General features: G+C 48.5%; 1 protein-coding gene across 2 annotated transcripts in view; it reads right to left on the bottom strand.

Moving 5' to 3' along the window:
• Positions 1–22,047, bottom strand: part of SIPA1L3 (signal induced proliferation associated 1 like 3) — a 310,996-nt gene extending 288,949 nt beyond the window's left edge. The window contains exon 1 of one of the 2 annotated variants that reach the window (XM_010385697.2): positions 21,897–22,047. The gene's annotated coding sequence lies outside the window, so the exon portion shown is untranslated. The remainder of the gene's footprint in view (positions 1–21,896) is intronic. The other variant, XM_030942700.1, reaches the window with a different exon arrangement.
• Between the last annotated feature and the right edge of the window lie 438 nt (positions 22,048–22,485).

Below are 22,485 nucleotides of genomic sequence, written 5' to 3'. Positions count from 1 at the left end.
TCAATGAAAGGTTTCCTCACTCTTAAAGAGATACACAGCGAGTGAGAGATGCCCTCTTTATGCTGCTGGCTGGGCCCTGTCAGTGTGTGCCAACTGGAACGCTGGCAGTCATCTTGTGGCCACGCAGGGAGCCTAGGGACACAGGAGACACACCATGGATGGCAGGGTGGCTTGAAGGAGAGGAATGGGATCCCTGGAGGCATTGGGGAACTGCTTAGTCAACTCCTGTGCTGCCTACCTACAGGCTTGTTATATGAGATCATAAATCTCGTTATTTCAGGCCAATTTCATTTGGGCTTCCTATTACAGTAGCTCGTGGTTCTCAAAACGTGCTTCCTGGACCAAAGGCACCAGTGTCACCAAAAATGCAAATTATCAAGCTAGACTTACAGAATCAGGAACTTACAGAATCGGGAACTTACAGAATCAGGTGGGGCCCAGCAATCTCTGTTTTACCTAGCCCTCTGGGGATTCTGATCCTTGCTAGGGTTTTTTTTTTTTTTTTTTTTTTGAGACGGAGTCTTGCTCTGTCGCCCGGGCTGGAGTGCAGTGGCCGGATCTCAGCTCACTGCAAGCTCCGCCTCCCGGGTTTACGCCATTCTCCTGCCTCAGCCTCCCGAGTAGCTGGGACTACAGGTGCCCGCCACCTCGCCCGGCTAGTTTTTTGTATTTTTTTTAGTAGAGACGGGGTTTCACCATGTTAGCCAGGATGGTCTCGATCTCCTGACCTCGTGATCCGCCCGTCTCGGCCTCCCAAAGTGCTGGGATTACAGGTTTGAGCCACCGCGCCCGGCCTTGTTTGTTTTTTTGAGACGGAGTCTCACTCATTCTGTTGCCCAGGCTGGAGTGCAGTGGCACAATCTTGGCTCACTGCAACCTCTGCCTCCCAGGTTCAAGCGATTCTCCCGCCTCAGCCTCCTGAATAGCTAGGACCACAGGTGTGCGCCACCACACCCGGCTAATTTTTGTATTTTTAGTAGAGATGGAGTTTCACCATGCTGCTCAGGCTGGCCTCAAACTCCTGGCCTCAAATGATCCACCTGCCTTGGCTTCCCAAAGTGCTGGGATTACAGGTGTGAGCCACCGCACCTGGTCTTGCTGGGGTTTGAAAACCACTGTAGTAGTACACAGAGCTTTGGAGTTAAGATACAGTTCTGGAGTCAGACTGCCTGAATCCAAATCACGTCACCATGCTGATACACTGTTGGTGGGAATGTAAATTAGCTCAGCCACTGGGGAAAGCAGTGGCTTTTGAAGATTCCTCAAAAAACTAAAAATAGAATTACCATTCCACCCAGCAATCCCATTACTGGGTATCTACCCAAAGGAAAAGGAACGGTTCTACCAAACAACACCTGTGCTCGTATGTTCATCGCAGCACTATTCACAATAGCATGTGAATCCACCCACAAAGCCATGGAATCAACCCAGAGGCCCATCGATGGTGGACTGGATAAAGACAATGTGGTACATATATACCATGGAATACTACACAGCCATTAAACGAGAATGGAATGTCTATTGCAGCAACATGGATGTGGCTAGAGGCCAATATCCTAAATGAATGAATGCAGAAACAGAAAACCAAATATCCCATGTTCTTTCTTCTAAGTGGGAGCTAAACATTGGGTACACACACACAGCCCATGTTCTTACTTCTAAGGGGGGGTTAAACATTGGGTACACACCCACACACACACACACACACTCCATGTTCTTACTTCTAAGTGGGAGCTAAACATTGGGTACATACACACAGCCCATGTTCTTACTTCTAAGTGGGAACTAAACATTGGGTACAAACACACAGCCCATGGTCTTACTTCTAAGTGGGGGCTAAACATTGGGTACACACACACACACACACACACACACACACACACACACATTCCATATTCTTACTTCTAAGTGGGAGCTAAACATTGGGTATACACACACACACACACAAGAACAACAGACACTGAAAATTCCAAAAGCCAAGAAGGAACAGGGCAAGGGTTGAAAATCTGCCGGCCGGGCGCGGTGGCTCAAGCCTGTAATCCCAGCATTTTGGGAGGCCGAGGCGGGCGGATCATGAGGTCATGAGATCGAGACCATCCTGGCTAACACGGTGAAACCCCGTCTCTACTAAAAAAAAAAAAAAAAAAAAGAAATCAGCCAGGCATGGTGGGGGGCGCCTGTAGTCCCAGCTACTCAGGAGGCTGAGACAGGAGAATGGCGTGAACCTGGGAGGCAGAGCTTGCAGTGAGCCGAGATCGTGCCACCATACTCCAGCCTGGGTGACAGAGCGAGATTAAAAAGAAAGAAAATCTGCCTATTGGGGGCTGGGCGCGGTGGCTCACGCCTGTAATCCCAGCACTTTGGGAGGCCAAGTGCTGATCACCTGAGGTCAGGAGTTCAAAACCAGCCTGGCCAACAAGATGAAACCCCATCTCTACTAAAAAATACAAACAAAAATTAGCCAGGCATGGTGGGGCAGAGGCGGGAGGGGGTGGCACCTGTAGTCCCAGCTACTCGGGAGGCTGAGGCAGGGAGAATTGCTTGAACCTGGGAGGCGGAGGTTGCACTGAGCTGAGATTGCGCCAGTGCTCTCCACCCTGGGCGACAGAGCAAAACTCCATCTCAAAAAAAAAAAAGGAAAAGAAAATCTACCTATTGGGTATTCTGTTCACTATTTGAGTGACAGGATCTGTACCCTAAACCTCAGCATCACACAATATACTCATGTAACAAACCTGCACATGTACCCTCTGAATCTAAAAAAATTTAAAAATCATGTCACCACCTTTTTCTAGCCGCCTGATCTTGAACAAGTTATTCAAATTTAGTTACCTCATCTGCAAAGGGAGAATAATATCTTCCAGGGTTGTCGGGAGGCTTAAAGGAGTGGCTTCATGTGAAGGGCCTGGCACAGTCTTGCATGCAGCAGACGCTACATACATTGCCTACTTGCTGCTGCAGTTGTTGCTGCTGATGCTATTATTACTGCTTGCAGCCAAAGGCTTACCAACTGGCACAACTTCCCGACTGAGCTCTTCCAAAGTTGGCAACGTATCTCCTTTAAGGTTATTTCACCCCCACCCGCTCCCACAGGACTGAGACCAGTGCCCTGGGGTTCCACAACGACTTGCAAGTCTCCCATCGCTACAGGGAGGTGCGCGGCTCCTCAGGCCTCCTCCCCAAGCCTGAGCCACCTGGTCCCAGCAGAGATTCCCACAGACACCTCAAGCTGGGTGATCTGCCAGCTACTGTGCTTGGTGACTGATCCAGAATGCCCACGAGTTCCAGAGAGCACCCCCACCAGGTGAGCCACACCAAACATCCAGCAAGAGTCCGCGGGTGTCCCTCCCTCTGGGAGCTGTGCTTTCAAAACTGGTGATACCAAGATGCAGAAAGGCAAAGTGACTAGCATCATAAGGCAGGTGAGGTCCCTATGGGAAGGGGCAGCCTCTTGTCGGGCTTAATAGCAAGCCCCAGTTTGAGGCTACAAGTGGGGGCAGGGGTTTTCACGCCCTGGTGTCACAGGCACTGTTGGGCCTGTCACTGAAAGAGGACGGTGAGATGGTGAGATGCAGGAGGAATCGGGGGAGGACTACCAACTCTTCAGGACAGGAAAGCCTTGGCCAAATTCCTCATGTTCCTGACAGCCTCATTTTATGAGGCTGAACCTCATAAAACTGCCAATATTCAACCATTCTTGACCCACAAAAGCACAATGTCGGGCAGTTCGACCTAATACAAGGCAGGAAACTCCCTCAGATAATGTCAAGGAACTGGTCGCCAGCAGGAAACTGGAATGGCGGTGGTCTCTTGGGAAGGGAACTGGGTGCCCTATTTTTGTTGCTTTGGTTCCATATACGTGTGGTCGCTAGTCAGACTTTTCAAAAATGTAACAAATCGGCCGGGCATGGTGGCTCACGCCTATAATCCCAGCACTTTGGGAGGCCGAGGCGGGTGAATCACGAGGTCAAGAGTTTGAGACCAGCCTGGCCATCACGGTGAAATCCCATCTCTACGAAAAATACAAAAATTAGCTGGGCATGGTGATGCACATCTGTAATCCCAGCTACTCAGGAGGCTGAGGCAGGAGAATCACTTGAACCTGGGAGGCGCAGACTGCAGCAAGCTGAGATTGGGCCATTGTACTCCAGCCTGGCAACAGAGTGAGACTCTGTCTCAAAAAAAAAAAAAAAAAATGTAATCAACCCTGAAAAATCTTACCTTCTCAATCAGAGAAAAGACAAACCTGTGCAGGTCCCTAAGAGATCTGCAAATGTCTCCTCTCTACCCTCATCCCTCTCACTCTCCCCTGCTCACTCTGCTCCAGCCATGTGGGCCTCAATCTCACCAGGCCCCTCGCCTCAGGGCCTTTGCACTGACTGTTCCCACTCCCTCATCTCCTTCAGGTCTGGCCACCTTTTCAGGGAGGCCATCCCTGGCCCCCTTCCCAAAATTTCAACACCCTCCACCTTAATGCAGTCATGTGTTGCATAACACTGTTTCAGTCAACGATGGACCACATTTACAAGGGTGGTCACATAAGACAACAATGGAGCTGAAAAATTCCTCTTGCCTAGTAACATTGCAGCCATGGGGAGGTCTGAACGCCATGCATTACTAACCTGTTTGTCATGATATTGGTGTAAACAAACCTATTGTGGTTCCAGTTATGTAAAAAGACAATGTAACATATACAATCGTGTACAGTTCATAATACCTTTTTTTTTTTTTTTTGAGACAAAGAGTGTTACTCTATTGCCCAGGATGCAACCTCTGCCTCCTGGGTTCAAGCAATTCCCCTACCTCAGCCTCCCAAGTAGCTCAGATTACAGGTGCAAGTCATGCCGCCCAGCTAATTTTTGTATTTTTAGTGGAGACAGGGTTTCACCATGTTGGCCAGGCTGGTCTAGAACTACTGACCTCAGGTGATCCACTCACCTCAGGCTCTGAAAGTGCTGGGATTACAGGCGTGAGCCACCATGCCCGGCCCGTGTACAGTACATAACACTCGATAAGGATAATAAATGACTATGTTACTGGTTTACATATTTACTATATGTACTTTTTTTTTTTTTTTTTTTTTGAGACAGAGTCTAGCCCTGTCACCCAGGCTGGAGTGTAGTGGTGCAATCTCAGCTCACTGCAACCTCTGCCTCCCGGGTTCAAGCTATTCTCCTGCCTCAGCCTCCCAAGCAGCCTGGGATTACAGGCTCCTACCACTATGCCGGGCTAATTTTTGCATTTTTAGTAGAGATGGGGTTTCGCCATGTTGGCCAGGCTGTATATATACTTTTTATTGTTATTTTAGAGCATGCTCCTTCTACTTACATACAAAAAAAAAAAAGCTGTAAAACAGCCTCAGGCAGGCCCTTCAGGAGTTATTCCAGAAGAAGGCATTGCTATCATAGGAAGTGACAGCTTCACGTGTGTTACTGCCCCCGAACACCTTCCAGTAGGACAAGAGATGGAGGAGGAACCGTGATACTAATGATCCTGGGGAGGCGTAGGCTCATGTGTTTGTGTCTTAGTTTTTACTAAAAGCAGCTCAGAAATCAAAAAAATAAAAGTAGAACACTTTAAATTTAAAAATAGAAAAAAGCTTACAGAATAAGGATATAAAGAAAATATTTTTGTACAACTGAATAAGGTGTGTTTTAAGCTAAGTGGTATTACCACAGAGTCAAGGCAGGGCACGGTGGCTCATGTCCAGCACTCTGGGAGGCCGAGGCAGGCAGATCACCAGACGGCAGGAGTTCGAGACCAGCCTGGCCAACATGGTGAAATCCCGTCTCTACTAAAAATACAAAAAAAAACCAACAACAACAAACTAGATTACAGTTGGCAGGTGCCTGTAATCCCAGCTACTGGGGAGGCTGAGGCAGGAGAATTGCTTGAACCCGGGAGGCAGAGGTTGCAGTGTGCTGAGATCGTGCCACTGCACTCCAGCCTGGGTAACAGAGTGAGACTCTGTCTCAAAAAAAAAAAGAAAAAAAAAAAACCCAAACAGTTAAGAAATTTAAAAGTTTACAAAGTAAACAAGTTATAGTAAGCTATGGTTAATTTATTATTGAGGAAACATTTTGTAAAATAAATTCAGTGTAGCCTGAATGTACAGTGTCCGTTAAGTCTACAGCGGTGTACAGTCCTGTCCCAGCCTTCCCATTCACTCACCACTCACTCACTGACTCACCCGGAGCAACTTCCAGTCCTGCAAGCTCCATCCACGGTTAAGTGCCCTGTACAGATGCACCTTTTAAAAAATCTTTTATACCATATTTTTACTGCACCTTTTCTACGTTTAGCTACACAAATACTTGCCATTCAGGGCAGTCACGTGCGTGTAGGTTTGTGGCCTAGGAGCGACAGCCTACCCCATAGCGCCTAGGTGTGGAGGAGGCTGTGCCATCTAGGTTTGCAGCAAGCAAGTACACTCCATGAGGTTCACACAACAAAACAGCCTAACAACACATTTCTCAGAACACAGCCCCGTTGTGAAGCCATGCAGGACTGCTTCCTAGGCCCTTTCCCTGTTTAATTTCTGCCACTTCACGCTTATCACCACCTGACATGGTGCGTGTTTTACTTCTTTATCTTGTTTGTTGACTGACTCTTCCACTTCAAGGTGAGTCCCAGAAGGGTGAGAACTCTTGTCTGTTTTGCTCATGGCTGCACCCTGGTATCTAGAACAGTGCTCCCCTCACTGAGGACTTGATAAGTTTAAAAATCAAGGCCGGGCTCAGTGGCTCACGCCTGTAATCCTAGCACTCTGGGAGGCCGAGGTGGGTGGATCACGAGGTCAGGAGATCGAGACCATCCTGGCTAACACGGTGAAACCCCGCCTCTACTAAAAATACAAAAAATTAGGCAGGCGTGGTGGCGGGCGCCTGTAGTCCCAGCTACTCAGGAGGCTTAGGCAGCAGAATCACTTGAACCCAGGAGACAGAGATTGCAGTGAGCTGAGATCGCACCACTGCACTCCAGCCTGGGTGCCAGAGTTAGACTCTGTCTCAAAATAAGGTAAAATAAAATAAAAATCAAGGCCAGGCTCTGTGACTTACGCCTGTAATCCTAGCACTTTGGGAGGCTGAGGTAGGTGGATCTCCTGAGGTCAGGAGTTTGAGACCAGCCTGGTCAACATGGCTAAACCCCGTCTGTACTAAAACAAATTACAAAAATTAGCCAGGCGTGGTGGCGGGCACCTATAATCGCAGCTACTAGGGAGGCGGAGGCAGGAGAATTGCTTGAACCCGGGGGACTGAGGTTGCAGTGAGCTGAGCTCGTACCAGTTCACTCCAGCCTGAGAGAAACTGAATCTCAAAAAAAAAAAAAAACAAAATCAGATTCACGGCATCAGCATTTGGGGTTTGCTGCCCTCAGATCCAATGTGCAGTCCACACTGGGAAATAAACACAATTCAAGTCACCTATACTGAAAACAGAGCTCCCGACATTCCCTCCACACTAGATTCACCTGAAAGCCTCTCTACTGAAAGAACTGCAAAAAGTGCCTTGGAAAGAAAAAGAGGACAGGCATGGTGGATCACGCCTGTGATCCCAGCACTTTGGGAGGCTGAGGCAGGAGGACTGCTTGAGGCCAGGAGTTCGAGACCAGCCACGACAACATAGAAAGAGCCTGTTTCTACAAAAATATTAAAAAATTATCCAGGCGTGGTGGCATGTGCCTGTGGTCCCAGCTTCTTGGGAGGCTGAGGTGGGAGGATCACTTGAGCCCAGGAGTTTGAGGCTGCGGTGAGTTGTGATCGTGCCATTACACTCCAGGCTGGGTGAAAAAAAAGAGCAAGACCTTGTCTCAAGAAAAAAAGAAAGAAAAAGAAAGGACAGAGACAAAGATGGTGCTGGGGGGTGGAAGTTTATGGAAGCTAGAGGGGGTGCAGGACTTCCTGTCTTCCTCCCTGCAAACCAACAGTACAGCATAGAAAACAGGGCACCAGAGAAAAGAGCTCACCATCAGATGCAACAAACAGCGCCAGCACTGGCAGGATCCAACCAACCAGCGCTCCTGTTCCCATCAACCATCTCTACCCACCAGGCAACACACCATCAGGAGAATCCCCCAAATGCTCCCCTCTTTTCCTGACACCTCCACATAAGAATTTCACCACATACTCATGTGCTGTTGTTCCAGACCCCCAAGGCACAAACGCATGGATGGGAGTGGGGAGCGCACGCCGGCTGTAAAGGCGTAGCTGCTAGCTTGATGAGAAATACTATCAGGTCCCAGGCACTGTCACAAGCTGCATCTTGCCCCTTTTCTTCTTTTGTCCAGAGTCAGAACTGAAAGGGGCATGTTTCCTGCCTCCTGCCGCGATGTTGTGGGCACACCAAAGACTGGATTCCGGTTCGTGTGGGGCCTCAACAAAGACCCACCAGACGAAGTCTGGGTGTCAGAAGATCTGTGTACATCTCTCATGAGGGGAGGGTCTGAGGCTTTTTGTTGAAACAAGTCCTTGGAAAAAATGTGGGAGGGGCCCCACAGGCAGGTGCTAGTGGGAAACAGATCTCAGGGAAGAGGGACCTCAGTAAACCGACTCGAAGGCCAGTGCCACAGTGTTTGCTGCTCAGAGAAGCCGGGGCTGCTGAGCCCTGGCCGGGTGTTCCCACTGCTGCCACGCATGGCTTTATCAAAGGGGCTTCCAAAGCATTGGGCCAAGTATTGGCTGATATAATAGAGAAAAAAAAAAAAGCAAACATTTGTATTATATAAGTGGACTGAGCAGAGTCAGGGAATTCCCCTGTATGTACACTTGAGCTTGAAATACACAAATGCTGGGTGAAATCTGTTGTACTTGTTTTTAACTTTTCATGATGATACATTTCAAACACATCAAGGCAAAAAAAGAGTATAATAAGCCCTCACTGTCCGGCTTCAATAGTTCCACTCAGGGGCAATCTTATTTCATCTCTTATTCACCCACACACACTTGAGCCCCTGCTCTCTCCGCCTGTCTGTATTATTTTGAAGGAAATCCTAGACAGCTTAACAGTTTAATCATAGATATTTCAGCATGAGCATCTTATAGATAAGGACTTTTTAAGTTAGGTGTGGTGGGCTCATGCCTGTAATCCCAACATTTTGGGAGGAAAAAGAGAAGATCGCTTGAGTCCAAGAGTTCAAGACCAGCCTGGGCAACAGAGAGAGATCCCATCTCTACAAAAAAAAATTAAAAATTAGCTGAGCATGGTTGTGCATACCTGTAGTCCCAACTACTCAGAAGGCTGAGACGGGGGGATCGCTTGAGCGGAGGAGGTAGAGGCTGCAGAGAGCTATGATCATGCCACTGTACTCCAGCCTGAGTAACAGAGTGAGACCCTGTCTCCAAAAAAACAAATTACACACCAAGAAGCACTGGCCAGAGGGGTATTAAAGCCTCAGGGCCCAGCTGGGCGCAGTGACTCTTGCCTATAATCCCAGCACTTTGGGAGGCCAAGGCGGGCGGATCACCTGAGGTCGTGAATTCGAGACCAGCCTGACCAACATGGAGAAATCCTATCTCTACTAAAAATACCAAATTAGCCGGGCGTGGCGGCACATGCCTCTAATCCCAGCTACTCGGGAGGTTGAGGCAGGAGAATCGCTTGAACCCAGGAGGCAGAGGTTGCGGTGAGCTGAGATCGCGCCATTGCACTTCAGCCTGGGCAACAAGAGTGAAACTCCGTCTCAAAAAAAAAAAAAAAAAGCCTCAGGGCCCAAAGGGGCCTGGGAACTGTTGCAGCCCCCACCCCAACACAGGAGCTCAGAGACCACGTGTGGAGTGGGGAGGCCGGAACTAGTGAGAACGGTCCTGCTTGTCTGCCCCATCTGTTCGTCTGTCTGTTCACAGAAAGACCACACAGTGAGTGTTTAAGAGCCTAGACTCTGGAGCCAGTGTCTTGCATAGGAATCCTGAATTTGAGACTCACCAGCTCTGTAACTTGAACTTCTCTGTAACTCAGTTGCCTCTTATGAGACATGGGAATAACAACAGTACCTACCCTAAGAAGTGGTTCTAAGGATTCAATGAGGTATTACCTGAGAAGCACTCAGTGCCTCCTACATAGTAAGAGCTCAGTGAATGCTGGCTCGTATCATTAATTCAACAGAGACTTACTGAGCATCTCTGACATGCCAGGCACTGTCCAGCAGTTGGAGATAAGTGTGGTGTGTACCACCTGGGAACAAGAACAAGCTGAGAATCTCCAGCACCTGCCCTGTTTGGGTAGGAGCCCGGGATTCATCCTGCACCTAAGACCACCAAAAAGTCTAGAACCACAACCCTCATAGAGTTAACAGAGGAAACCACTGTGATGTCCCTTCCCTGCACCCCAGCCACTGGCAGTGTCTTTGGAGCACAGCAAGGGTAAGATGCATTCACACGCTAAGCTCTGCTGTTGCTTCCACCAGAGCCCACAGCACCCACCTGAATACACAGCAATGAGGGCCAGAGTCAGCCACACGAAAGGCTTCACCTCCAAAGCAGCAGTTCGTTTATTTATTTATTTATTTTGAGACTGAGTCTCGCTCTGTCGCCCAGGCTGGAGTGTAGCAGTGCAATCTTGGCTCACTGCAACCTCTGCCTCCTGGGTTAAATTGATTCTCCTGCCTCAGCCTCCCAAGTAGCGAGGATTCCAGGTACCCACCACATACCTGGCTAATTTTTTTCTATTTTTAGTAGAGATGGGGTTTCACCATATTGACCAGTCTGGTCTTGAACTCCTGACCTCAGGTGATCCTCCCTCCTCATCCTCCCAAAGTGCTGGGATTATAGGCATGAGTCACCATGCCTGGCCCCAAAGCAGCAGTTTAGAAATGAGCTTTCAGGCCGAGCGCACTGGCTCACGCCTGTAATCCTAGCACTTTGGGAGGCCAAGGCAAGCGGATCACGAGGCCAAGAGATCAAGACCATCCTGGCCAACATGGTGAAACCCCATCTCTACTAAAAACACAAAAATTAGCTGGGTGTGGTGGTGCACACCCGTAGTCCCAGCTATTCGGGAGGCTAAGGCAGGAGAATCACTTGAACCTGGGAGGCAGAGGTCGCAGTGAGCTGAGATGGCGCCACTGCACTCCAGCCTGATGACAGAGTGAGACTCCGTCTCAAAAAAAAAAAAGAAATGAGCTTTCAAACAGGCCAAGACCTTTCATTGCCTTCCTCAGTCTCCCTGCCCACGCTCCTCCCAACTCCCCAAAGATCCCTCTTTCCTGGGAGGTAAGGTTCCAGGTTCCAGCCAACCTAGAGGTCAATTTAAGGAGTGGACCTCTCAATCATTCCGTTCTCAAACCAGCACCCCAGCACCAATGTAAACCTAGAAATCAATGCTGAAAATTTGGGACTTCTTTTTTTTATTGAGCAAGGGTCTTGCCCTGTCACCCAAGCTGGAGTGCAGTGGCACAATCACGGCTCACTACAGCCTTGACCTCCTGGCCTAAAGCAATCCTCCCACCTCAGCCGTCCATGTAGCTGGGACCACGGGCATATGCCACCACACCCAGCTAATTTTTTAATTTTTTGTAGAGATGGAGTCTTGCTTTGTTGTCCAGGCTGGTCTCAAACTCCTGGGCTTAAGCGATCCTCCCATCTGGGCCTCCCAAAATGCTAGGATTACAGGTATGATCTTCTACCACCAGCCTGAGAATCGATTTTGTGCAACAAGTCCCTCCTATGGTTTTCAATGCTCAAAACTCAGACCCTATTCCCCTTAAACACTCTCCAATGCAGCATATAAAACAGGTTTAAAAGTATACACTCTGTACCTGAGCTCAAATGCTGCCTCTGCCACTTCCCAACTTTGAGCAAGTGACCTCTCGTTGCCTTATCTCAGCTTCCTCAACTGTGAAATGGGAATAACCGTAGTCCCTGGCATCCCCAAACACAGGTAACACCCACCAACACAAAGCACAGTGCCAGGCACATACAGCAAGTTTGATGGACAGTAGCTCTTTGGTTAGCTATAATTGCTTATGATAAACCTGCTTTTCATCATACATCTGCCCTTCTCTACCAAGATAAAACAGGGGTGGCATGTCTGATCTATCACTGAACTACCGCCTTTGATTTACACATGAATCTCATACCCTCGGCCCGTGCTGTCCGACGTGGTAGCCATTAGCCACGTGTGGCCACCGAACGCTTGAAACATGGCTAGTACAAACTGAGATGTGCTGAAAGTGTAAAATACATATTGTATGTCAAAGGCTTAATGTGAAAACAAGGATGTAAAATAGGTCACTAATAATTTCTATATTGATTACATGTTGAAATTATATTTTAGATGAAATAAAATATATTATTAAAATTACTTTCCTGCTTCCTTTTACTTTTTAAAATATGGCTTCTAGAAAATTTTTAATTACATATATGAGCCTCATCAGTGGCCAACATTATATTTCTTTCTTTCTTCCTTTTTTTTTTTTGGAGAAGGAGTCTTGCTCTGTTGCCCAGGCTGGAGTGCAGTGGCACAATCTCAGTTCACTGCAACTGTTACCTCCAGGTTCAAGTGATTCTCTGACTCAGTCTCCCGAGTAGCTGGGATTACCAGCTGTGCCACCACGCCTGGCTAATTTTTGTATTTAAGTAGAGATGGGGTTTCACCATGTTGGCCAGGCTGGTCTCGAACTGAACTCAAGTAACCTGCCTGCCTCAGCCTCCCAAAGTGCTGGGATTACCGCGCTCGGCCCCACATTATATTTCTACTGGACAGCACTGCTGTGGGCCTTTGAGAACCAGTGTCTTACTCAACTTTATATTGTCAGTGTCAAGCATGGAGCCTGGCACACAAGGTAGGTGAGGAAATGTTTCACAGATGGACAGATGAAAGATGCTCGCCATACTTTCAGTCTTTTCCTTTTTTTTAAAGAGACAGGCAGTGTGATCATAGCTCATTGTAGTCTTGATCTCTGGGACTCAAGGTGTGGGAGTGCCCGGGCTCAAGTGACCCTCTCACCTCAGCCTCCTGAGTAGCTGGAAGTATAGGTGCACATCACCAGGCCTGGCTAATTTAAAAATTTTTTGCAGAGATGAGGTCAAATGCAGTAGCTCACATCTGTAATCCCAAAATTTGGGAGGCCAAGGTGGGAGGATCACCTGAGGTCAGGAGTTCGAGACCAGCCTGGCCAACACGGTGAAAACCCGTCTTTACTAAAAATACAAAACTTACCCGAGTGTGGTGGCAGGCACCTGGAATCCCAGCTACTGGGGAGGCTAAGGCAGGATAATCGTCTGAACCCATGAGGCAGAGGCTGCAGTGAGCTATGATCACACCACTATACTCCAGCCTGGGCAATAAAGTGAGAATCTGTCTCAAAAACAAAAACTTGTTGTTTTGCAGAGATGGGGTCTCACTATGTTGCCCAGACTGGTCGTGAACTTCTGGCCTGAAGTAATCCTCCCACCTCAGCCTCCCAAAGTGCTGGGATTACAAGCATAAGCCACCATGCCCACCCAATATTTTTAGTCTTAAAAGCACCCACTACTGTCCTCACATCTAATCAGGGCTATCCTTCATTCAAAATATTTAGTAACCCATAAGGCCCAGGCTACAGGAAATCAAAGTACACACAGGTCATGGTGCTGGAGCAGGGACCTGGGCCCCTTACAGGTCCAGGAATCATTGTCTTAGTTGCTGGGCTATAGTGTGATACTTTAACAGCCCACACGGCTAGTGTGCTTCAAACACCATTTCCAGCTGGGTGCAGTGGCTCACATCTGTAATCTCAACACTTTGGGAGGCCAAGGCCGGCAGATCACTTGAGATGAGGAGTTGGAGGCCAGCCTGGCCAACATAGTGAAACCCCGTCTCTACTAAAAATACAAAAATTACCTGGGAGTGGCGGTGGATGCCTGTAACTCCAGGTACTCAGGAGGCTGAGGAAGGAGAATCGCTTGAACCCAGGAAGCAGAGGTTGCAGTGAGCCCAGATCACACCGTGACACTTCAGCGTGGGTGACAGAGCAAGCCTCCGACTCAAAAAAAAAAAAAAAACACATTTTCCAGCCAAGTCCCAAGTCCCCTTGCAAAGCTCACCCAAAGGAGACACTCTGCTCCCTCTTCTTAGACACTACACTTTGTTTCATGCTAACCTGTGCCTGGTAGGGCAATCAGTCAGTCTTGTTTTACTTGACAGGCTCTGCTGGAGGGTCTTTAGTTTTGAAACCACCACCAAACCATCCCTGTCTCATTGACAGCAAAAATGATGCCACAACATCCCAGGCCGCCCCTGCTGCCACATGAATTAGGTACTAAACACAGTCTAAACTGCTTTGCATGTCAAACAACAAGGAAAGGAAATGCTGTGTCCACTTCCTCAATTTGCCTCTGCCTAGTAAGGAGGGCCTGGCAAGAGAGTTTAGAATGCAGGTGAAGAGCATGGAGGGTGGAATCAGTTTCCTCACCTGTAAAATGAGTTCGATCAAGTTAATTACTTCATTGGACTACTGTCAGGATTAACTGAGGAATGTGTGAAATGCTTAGAAGAGCATCTAGCACAGAGTAAGCACCAGGTAAGCTGCTATCATTATTATTATTTTGTAAAAAAGTAGGCCAGGTATGGTGGCTCGTGCCTGTAATCTCAGCACTTTGGAAGGCCGAGGGTGAGGATCACTTGAGCCCAGAAGTTCAAGATCAGCCTGGGCAAAACGGGTCTCTACAAAAAACAGAAAAAATGTGGCCGGGTGCAGTGGCTCACACCTGTAATCCCAGCACTTTGGGAGGCCGAAGTGGGCAGATCACCTGAGGTCAGGAGTTTGAAACCAGCCTGGCCAACATGATGAAACCCTGTCTCCTCTACTAAAAGTACCAAAAAAAATTAGCCAGGTGTGGTGGCACATTCCTGTAATCCCAGCTCCTTGGGAGGCTGAGGCAGGAGGATCACTTGAGCCCAGGAAGCGGAGGTTGCAATGAGCTGATATCATGCCACTGCACTCCAGCCTGGGCGGCAGAGCAGACCCTGTCACAAAAAAAAAAGAAAACAAAAGAAAAAAAGAAAAGGAAAAGAAAAGGAAAAGAAAAAGAACTTAAAGTAGTATAAACTTGAAAACTAGGAATTCACCCTTCTCCAGTCACACTGATACTCTTTATAGCAAACTCACTCCCACCTCCGGGCCTTAACACTTGCTGTTCCCTCTGCCTGGAACATTCTTTCCCCAACTTTTGGCATAGCCAGTGCCACTGCTCATTAAGGTCTCAGTTCACATGACTCTTCAAAGAGGCCTGGGAGGCCTTCCCTGACCATCCAAACTAAAGTAACCACCGCCATCTTGCCCCATCAGCCATTTTCTCTCCACTTACCCTGTTAAATTTTCTCCATCACAGTTAAAACTATCTGAAGAGGCAGGATCCAGACTTTTCTTTATTAAAAAAAAAAAAAAAAAAAAAAAAGGCTGGGCACAGTGGCTCATGCCTGTAATCCCAGCACTGTACAAGACCGAGGTAGGTGGATTACCCAAGATCAGAAGTTTGAGACCAGCCTGGCTAACATGGCAAAACTCCTCCTCTACTAAAAATGCAAAAATCAGCGGGGCATAGCGGTGCATGCCTGTAGTTCCAGTTACTCAGGAGTCTGAGGCAGGAGATTGGCTTGAACTTGGGAGGCAGAGGTTGCAGTGAGCCGAGATTGTGCCAGCCTGGGTGACAGCGAGACTCCATCTCAAAAAAACAAAGTGAAGTGATCCTGCTTATTGCGTGTCTTCCCGGGCTAGAATGGCTAGAATGTAAACCCTAGGACAGCAAGGATCTTGTCTGTCTTGTTGACTGCTGAATCCTCAGTGCCTAGAACAGGACCTGATACACAGCATGGTCTCAACACATCTGTCAACTCAATAAAATAAGAATAGTAGCTAACTGCACAGGGCTAATGACATCCCAATGTGCTGAAAGTCTTGCAGACATTTCATTCAGTCTCCAACGACCCCCGAGATAAAGACTACTATCACACCCATTTTGCCAATGAACAAAAAAGCTCAGTGCACATCTTCCAAGTTAGTGGCTATATTGTGATCTGAACTTGGTCTGCCCGCCACCTAAGCCACCTTCCAACCATGGCACGCTTCTCGCAAATATGAGGAGTGATATTTCCCACTGACGCTCCACCACCCGTCCCTCACCCCCACCACCCACTGTGGTCAGGCCACTTTACTGGCTCCTATCTTCCTGGGCAAATCTCCTCCCTTCTTTCAGGGGCAGCTGGGTCCCTTGCCCTAGGCCCCAATATCTTCAAGCAGGATCCCTGTGATATAACTTTTTCTTATTTCTACTCGGTGTTTCAAATGATTGAGTTGACTCTTCCTGTGAATTACTTTGGGTTTGAAAGATCACATGTAGGTTGAGGTGGGAGGATCGTTTTGAGGCCAGGAGGTCGAGACCAGCCTAGGCAACATAGTGTGAGACCCTATCTCTACAAAAATTAAAAAATTAGCTGGGTGTGGTGGTGCGCACCTGTAGTCCCAGCTACTAGGGAGGTTGAGGTGGGAGAATCACTTGAGCCCAGGGTTTCAGGGTTACAGTGAGCTATGATAATGCCACTGCACTCCAGCGTGGGCAACAGAGTGACCCTGTCTGTAAAAACAAATCACAGCTGTCCCTGCCCTGAAGGCTTGATGCAGATGATCTTATGGAACCTCTCAACAATCACCTTATAAGGAAGACACTTGTATCATCCCCATTTTCAGATAAGGACACTAAGGCCCAGAAGGACACATGAGTTGCCCAAGGTATCACAACAAGTATAGGGTAAAGTCACAGTGTGAACCCGGACCATGTGGCCCCAGAGTTTATGCTTCAGCCACTAGGCCATGCTGCCTATGTGAAAGGATACTTTTTTTTTTAAATTTCGAGACAGTGTCACTCGTCACTCAGGCTGGAGTGCAGTGGCACAATCTCCACAATCTCGGCTCACTGCACCCTCTGCCTACCCACCTCCCTGGTTCAAGCAATTCTCCTGCCTCAGCCTCTCAAGTAGCTGGGATTACAGGTGCTCATCATCACGCCTGGCTAATTTTGTATGTTTTTTTTGTTGTTTGTTTTTTGTCTTTTTTTTTTTTTTTTTTTTTTGAGATTGAGTCTCGCTCTGTCGCCCAGGCTGGAATGCAGTGGCTCAATCTCAGCTCACTGCAAGCTCCACCTCCTGGGTTCACACCATTCTCCTGCCTCAGCCTCCCAAGCAGCTGGGACTATAGGCGCCGGCTACCACGCCCAGCTAATTTTTTGTATTTTTCAGTAGAGACGGGGTTTCACCATGTTAGCCAGGATGGTCTCAATCTCCTGACCTCAGATGATCCGCCTGTCTTGGCCTCCCAAAGTGCTGGAATTACAGGCGTGAGCCACCGCCAAGGATACTTATTATATGTGTGTTTGCTGAGGTAAAGAAATCCTCAGAGGAACAACCTAAAGGTCCAGCAGTGGGGGAATGCTGGAACAAAGCATGGTCTCTCTACACTGAAGAATGTGGGTACAGCTGTTGAAAAGGATAAGCCAGATATATATGTAATGACTTGGAAGGACATGCCCAGCCATTAACTGAAAAAATTGGGTTACAAATAGGTGTAGCTTGATCCCTACCCCATCCTTTTTTGGGGAATGGTATGGGAGGAGGAAGAAAACAGTCGATACACACACACACACATGCACATACACACATACAGACATAATCAATATAAGCACAGGAAAAGATAACTGAGGCATTGGCCCAAATCACAGGGGCAGAGAACACATCCATTTTGTTCATTATGCTATCTCCAAAACCTAGCAATAGATACTGAATAGATACTCACTGTCTGAATAAATGGTTATCTCTGGGGACATGGGATTTTGGAGTGGAGGGTGGCAGTAGGTATTTTCCCTACATCTCTGTACTGTTTGACACATTACAACAAGCATGAATTTCTTGCATAACTTTTTTTAACCTAATTCAACCCAATCACATACATACACACACGCACAAAAGGTCACGACCAGAATAGTCCCAAAAAAAAAAGGAAGCAATAGGCTGGGCACGGTGGCTCAAGCCTGTAATTTCAGCACTTTGGGAGGCCAAGGTGGGTGGATCACCTGCGGTCAAGAGTTTGAAGCCAACATGGAGAAACCCCATATCTACTAAAAATACAAAAATTAGCCAGGCGTGGTGGCACGTGCCTGTAATCCCAGATACTCAGGAGGCTGAGGCAGGAGAATTATCGGAACTCGGGAAGTGGAGGTTGCAGTGAGCCAACATCGTGCCACTGTACTCCACCCTGGGCCACAGAGCAATACTCTGTCTTAAAAAAAAAAAAAAGGAAGCAATATCAGTCTTGAAGAATACACAAATGCACAAACTTGTCCAACAGACTCTCATTCTTTTTTTTTTTTTTTTTAATTTCTGAGAGAGGGTCTTACTCCGTCACACAGGCTGGAGTGCAATGCTGCAATCACAGCCCACCACAGCCTCAACATCCCGGGTAGCTGGGACTAGAGATGTGTGCCACCACATCTGACTAGTATTTTTAGAGATGGAGTATAGACATGTTGCCCAGGCTGCTCTCAAACTCCTGGGCTCAAGTGATCCACCTGCCTCAGCCTCCAAAGTGCTAGGATTACAGGCATGAGCCACTGCACCCCACCAAATAGCCTCTCATTCTTGTCCTTACAGCTAAAGACAAATTCTTTTTTTTTAAATTTATTTATTTATTTATTTTTTGAGACAGAGTCTCGCTCAGTCGCCCGGGCTGGAGTGCAGTGGCACGATCTCGGCTCACTGCAAGCTCTGCCTCCCGGGTTCACGCCATTCTCCTGCCTCAGCCTCCCGAGTAGCTGGGACTACAGGCGCCCGCCACTATGCCCGGCTAATTTTTGGTATTTTTAGTAGAGACGGGGTTTCACCATGTTGGCCAGGATGGTCTCAATCTCCTGACCTCGTGATCTGCCCGTGTTGGCCTCCCAAAGTGCTGGGATTACAGGCGTGAGCCACCACGCCCGGCCCAAATTCTTTATTTTAAAGGAAATGATTGTTGAATTCTTTTGTTAAAATGTAAATACATTTAATTTAGGTTTTCAAGTTACTAAATCTATGTTTGAAATATATCAGTAAAATATATTTTACAGCAAAAAAGAGAGGCACCAATCACTGCACATTCTAAATTCCACTTTTGATTTACCACCTAACAACTGCAATGTCTGAAAGACAGACTCACATTTAACTCTTAGATATTCATTCTACACAGACTGCCGAAAAACCACATGCTGCTGTCACTAGTCATGGAGAATAACCAATATTTTTTTTTTAAGCCACTGCTTTATTTCTTCAGGTTAAGGGAACAAAATGCTTAGGTAAATTTGGTGGCCATCACAAATGTGATTGAGACCGCCAGTTTCTATCATCAAATGAAATCACAATGACAGGTTTCTGACAATAAACTCAACCTAAAGGGAGCGCTAATAAATGCCCTTCCCAGGCTCTTCTTGGGTGTGTGGTATGCGTGCTGCCTCCTGAAATGCCCAGGATGGCCACCCTCCCACACGGGATATTCTAAGCCACTGACACCATCTAACTTTTCTGAAAGAAATTTACAACTCAGCCAGTCTTTACCAGGCTAAAATCACAGAACTGGGTCCCGTGAAAGCCAGGCTTTCATACCACATCCACAGTCACTGCTATCCAGCCAAGTCTATAATGTCTTCTTGCCCTTATTAATACATATGCTACATAGGTTTACGTATGTTAATCCCTAATGACTTAACCTTGCCATGGCCAGGCGTGGTGGCTCATGTCCTACAATCCCAGCACTGTGGGAGGCCAAAATGGGTAGATCACCTGAGGTCAGGAGTTCGAGACCAGAATGGCCAACACGCTGAAAACCCCATCTCTACTGAAAACACAAAAACTAGCCGCACGTGGTGGCGGGCACCTGTAATCCCAGCTACTTAGGAGGCTGAGGTAGGAGAATCGCTTGAAGCCAGGAGGCAGAGGCTGCAGTGAGCCGAGATTGTGCTGCTGCACTCCAGCCTGGGCTACAGAGCTACAGACTCCATCTCAAAACAAACAAACAAAGAAACAAAAAACTCAACCTTGTGAGAAAAGGCCACCACCTCCAGGAGCTGAGGGGAACTTTCAGTGCCCATCAGAGGGGAGATCAATATGGGCCAACGAAATGGTGTTCCTATGAAATAGCAGCTTCGTCCTTCTTGCCCGTCGACTGGACATGGCAAGGCGGGGAAGAGCAACTCCCAGGTTTCTGGCTTAGGCAACCAGGTCTATGCTGGTGCATTTGCCAAGATGGTGACTACTGGTTTCAGAAGGAGGAGTTCAGGTTGGACATGTTGAGTTTATGGTGCCCAAGAAAGCCACTAGGGGCATCGAAGAAGCACAGGCTCCACATCTGGAGCTGGAGTGCAGGAGACACAGAGGCAAGAGCTGGCAGCATTAAGACAATAATTAAAGCACTGGAGTAAACATACTGGCTCTATGCAGAGGGGTGTGTGAGCAGGGGACCACTGATGGCAGGTCAGTCCCATTTCTTCTTAGGCCTTTCTACTATACTGTGTTCCATAATTTAATCTTTGGTGAGTAAAATTTTGGGGGAAGGGGGAGAACAAAGAAACACTAACCTTGTGACCACTCTGCCATGTAGTTACAAACAAGCAAAAAGGGCCTATTAAAAAAAAAAAAAAAATCAGCAAGATGCATTTAACCATTTAATAAGCACTTACTGTGTGCCGGGCCTTGTGCAAAGCACTAAATATGAATTATCTCCTGGGACCATCCAAACAATCCTGGCACAAAAGTCCTATGACTACCATTCCACAGATGGGACACTGAGGCTGGGAGCAAACATGTGGGGGAGCTCAGGGCTGTCATGTCACAGCCCACAGTCAGGCAGTCTCTGGGCCAGATGGAGAATATTGAAGAACAATTATAATACATAAGAGCTGCTACTTAGTGAGAGATGGCGCTGGACTAGAAACACAATCTCAGCAAATCCTTACAGCCCTTTGAGAATGATCTTGTTATTATCCCATTTTGTAAATGAGGAACCTGAGGTAGTAGGAGGACAAGTCAACTGGACCAGTTCTGAATCTGGCCCTCGTGGGAGACCAATACTACGGCCAGAGCCCCACCCTCAGAGGGTCTCTGGGGCACTAGGAACACGCTTAATAAACGGTACCATTTACTGAGCGTTATGTGCCAGCTGCTGTGCTAAGCACTTTACGCATGGTATTCTCACTGCATCCTGAAAACAACTCGACGAAGTGGTTGCTACTTAAATCCCCATTTTATAGATAGGGAAGCCAAGACACAGAGAGGTGAGGCCAGTTGCCCAAAGTCACACAGCTGGTAAATGTTCAAATTTGAACCTGGGGTCTCTCTGCCTTCCAAACCAACGCTCTTAACAAAATTATCTCGGTTAACAGCAGCTAGCCTGCGTTGGGTGCTAACCATGGACTCACCTCTTTACATGCACACGCTCAACTAATCCTCACCCTATGCAATCGATAACATCTTCAACTCATTTTTCGGAGAGCTAACAATAACCCCAACACGTAGTAAGTGCCTCCTATGTGCCAAATGTTTTATTCTATTATCTCAACAGAATCTCCGCCAAGACACTCTCCTACTCCGTTTTACTGCAGGGGAAATTGAGGTTCGGCGCGGTTTCCTCAGATCGCAGCTCCCAAGTGGCACAGCCGGGACGCGAATCCACCGCTCCCCGCCTCCAAGCTCTTCCCCACAGCGCCGGGGTGCACGCCTGGAAAGTTGAGCCATGCGGGCACAAGTCCGGCTGGGTCCGGAGGGCGCGAGTCCCGGCGCCGCCGCCCCCCACGGCCAGTACCCACACCCGGCCGTCCGCCCGCGCTGACCCTCGGGGTCCGGGCAGCCACCGGTTCCCCGCCACCCTTGCGCGAGGCCGATCCCGCACCCGGTGCCACATACCTGGGCGTCTGGGCTGCCCGCCCCGCGGGCCCCACGACCGCGGCGTCCGGCTCCGCGCCGCTCGCTGGAGACGCCGCCAGCTCCGGTGGCCCGAGTGACTTCCAGGCTGCCCACTTCCAAGCCGCTTCGCGCGAGTCCTCCTGGGAACTGTAGTTTCGCCCTAGCCGGCAGCGAACTGAAAAGAGCCTGGCGCGCGGGGGCTGCCGGGAGCCGTAGGCGCACTGCCGCGCTGCCTCCTAGGAACCGTAGTCCACTGGTCGCCTTCATGCAGCTCCAGTCTCTAGAGCACTTCCGCAGCCCTGAGGGGCGTGAGGGAGGGAGGCGTGTCTCCTGCAGACTCCAGCTCGAGAGCTGCGCTGTTCTACCCGCTGGGGCGGTTTCTCCTTTCTCCTAGCCCCGTCTGCCTCCTCCCTTCATTCGGCGGAACCTCTCCCTCACTCTCTGCCAGGCTCGAGTCACTCACCCCTAGGACGCTAGTCACTCTTCCCTGGGAGAAGCGGGGAAAGCGGAGCAGTGAGCTAGACCCCCAGCGAGGGGGGGTTGGTGGAGGAGGGCGTCGATGCGCGCTCGCGCACGCGCGATCGCCGGC

This window comes from Rhinopithecus roxellana, chromosome 12 (genome assembly GCF_007565055.1).
Source record: "Rhinopithecus roxellana isolate Shanxi Qingling chromosome 12, ASM756505v1, whole genome shotgun sequence".
Classification (NCBI taxonomy): domain Eukaryota; kingdom Metazoa; phylum Chordata; class Mammalia; order Primates; family Cercopithecidae; genus Rhinopithecus; species Rhinopithecus roxellana.
This window is presented reverse-complemented; position numbering and strand designations above follow the sequence as displayed.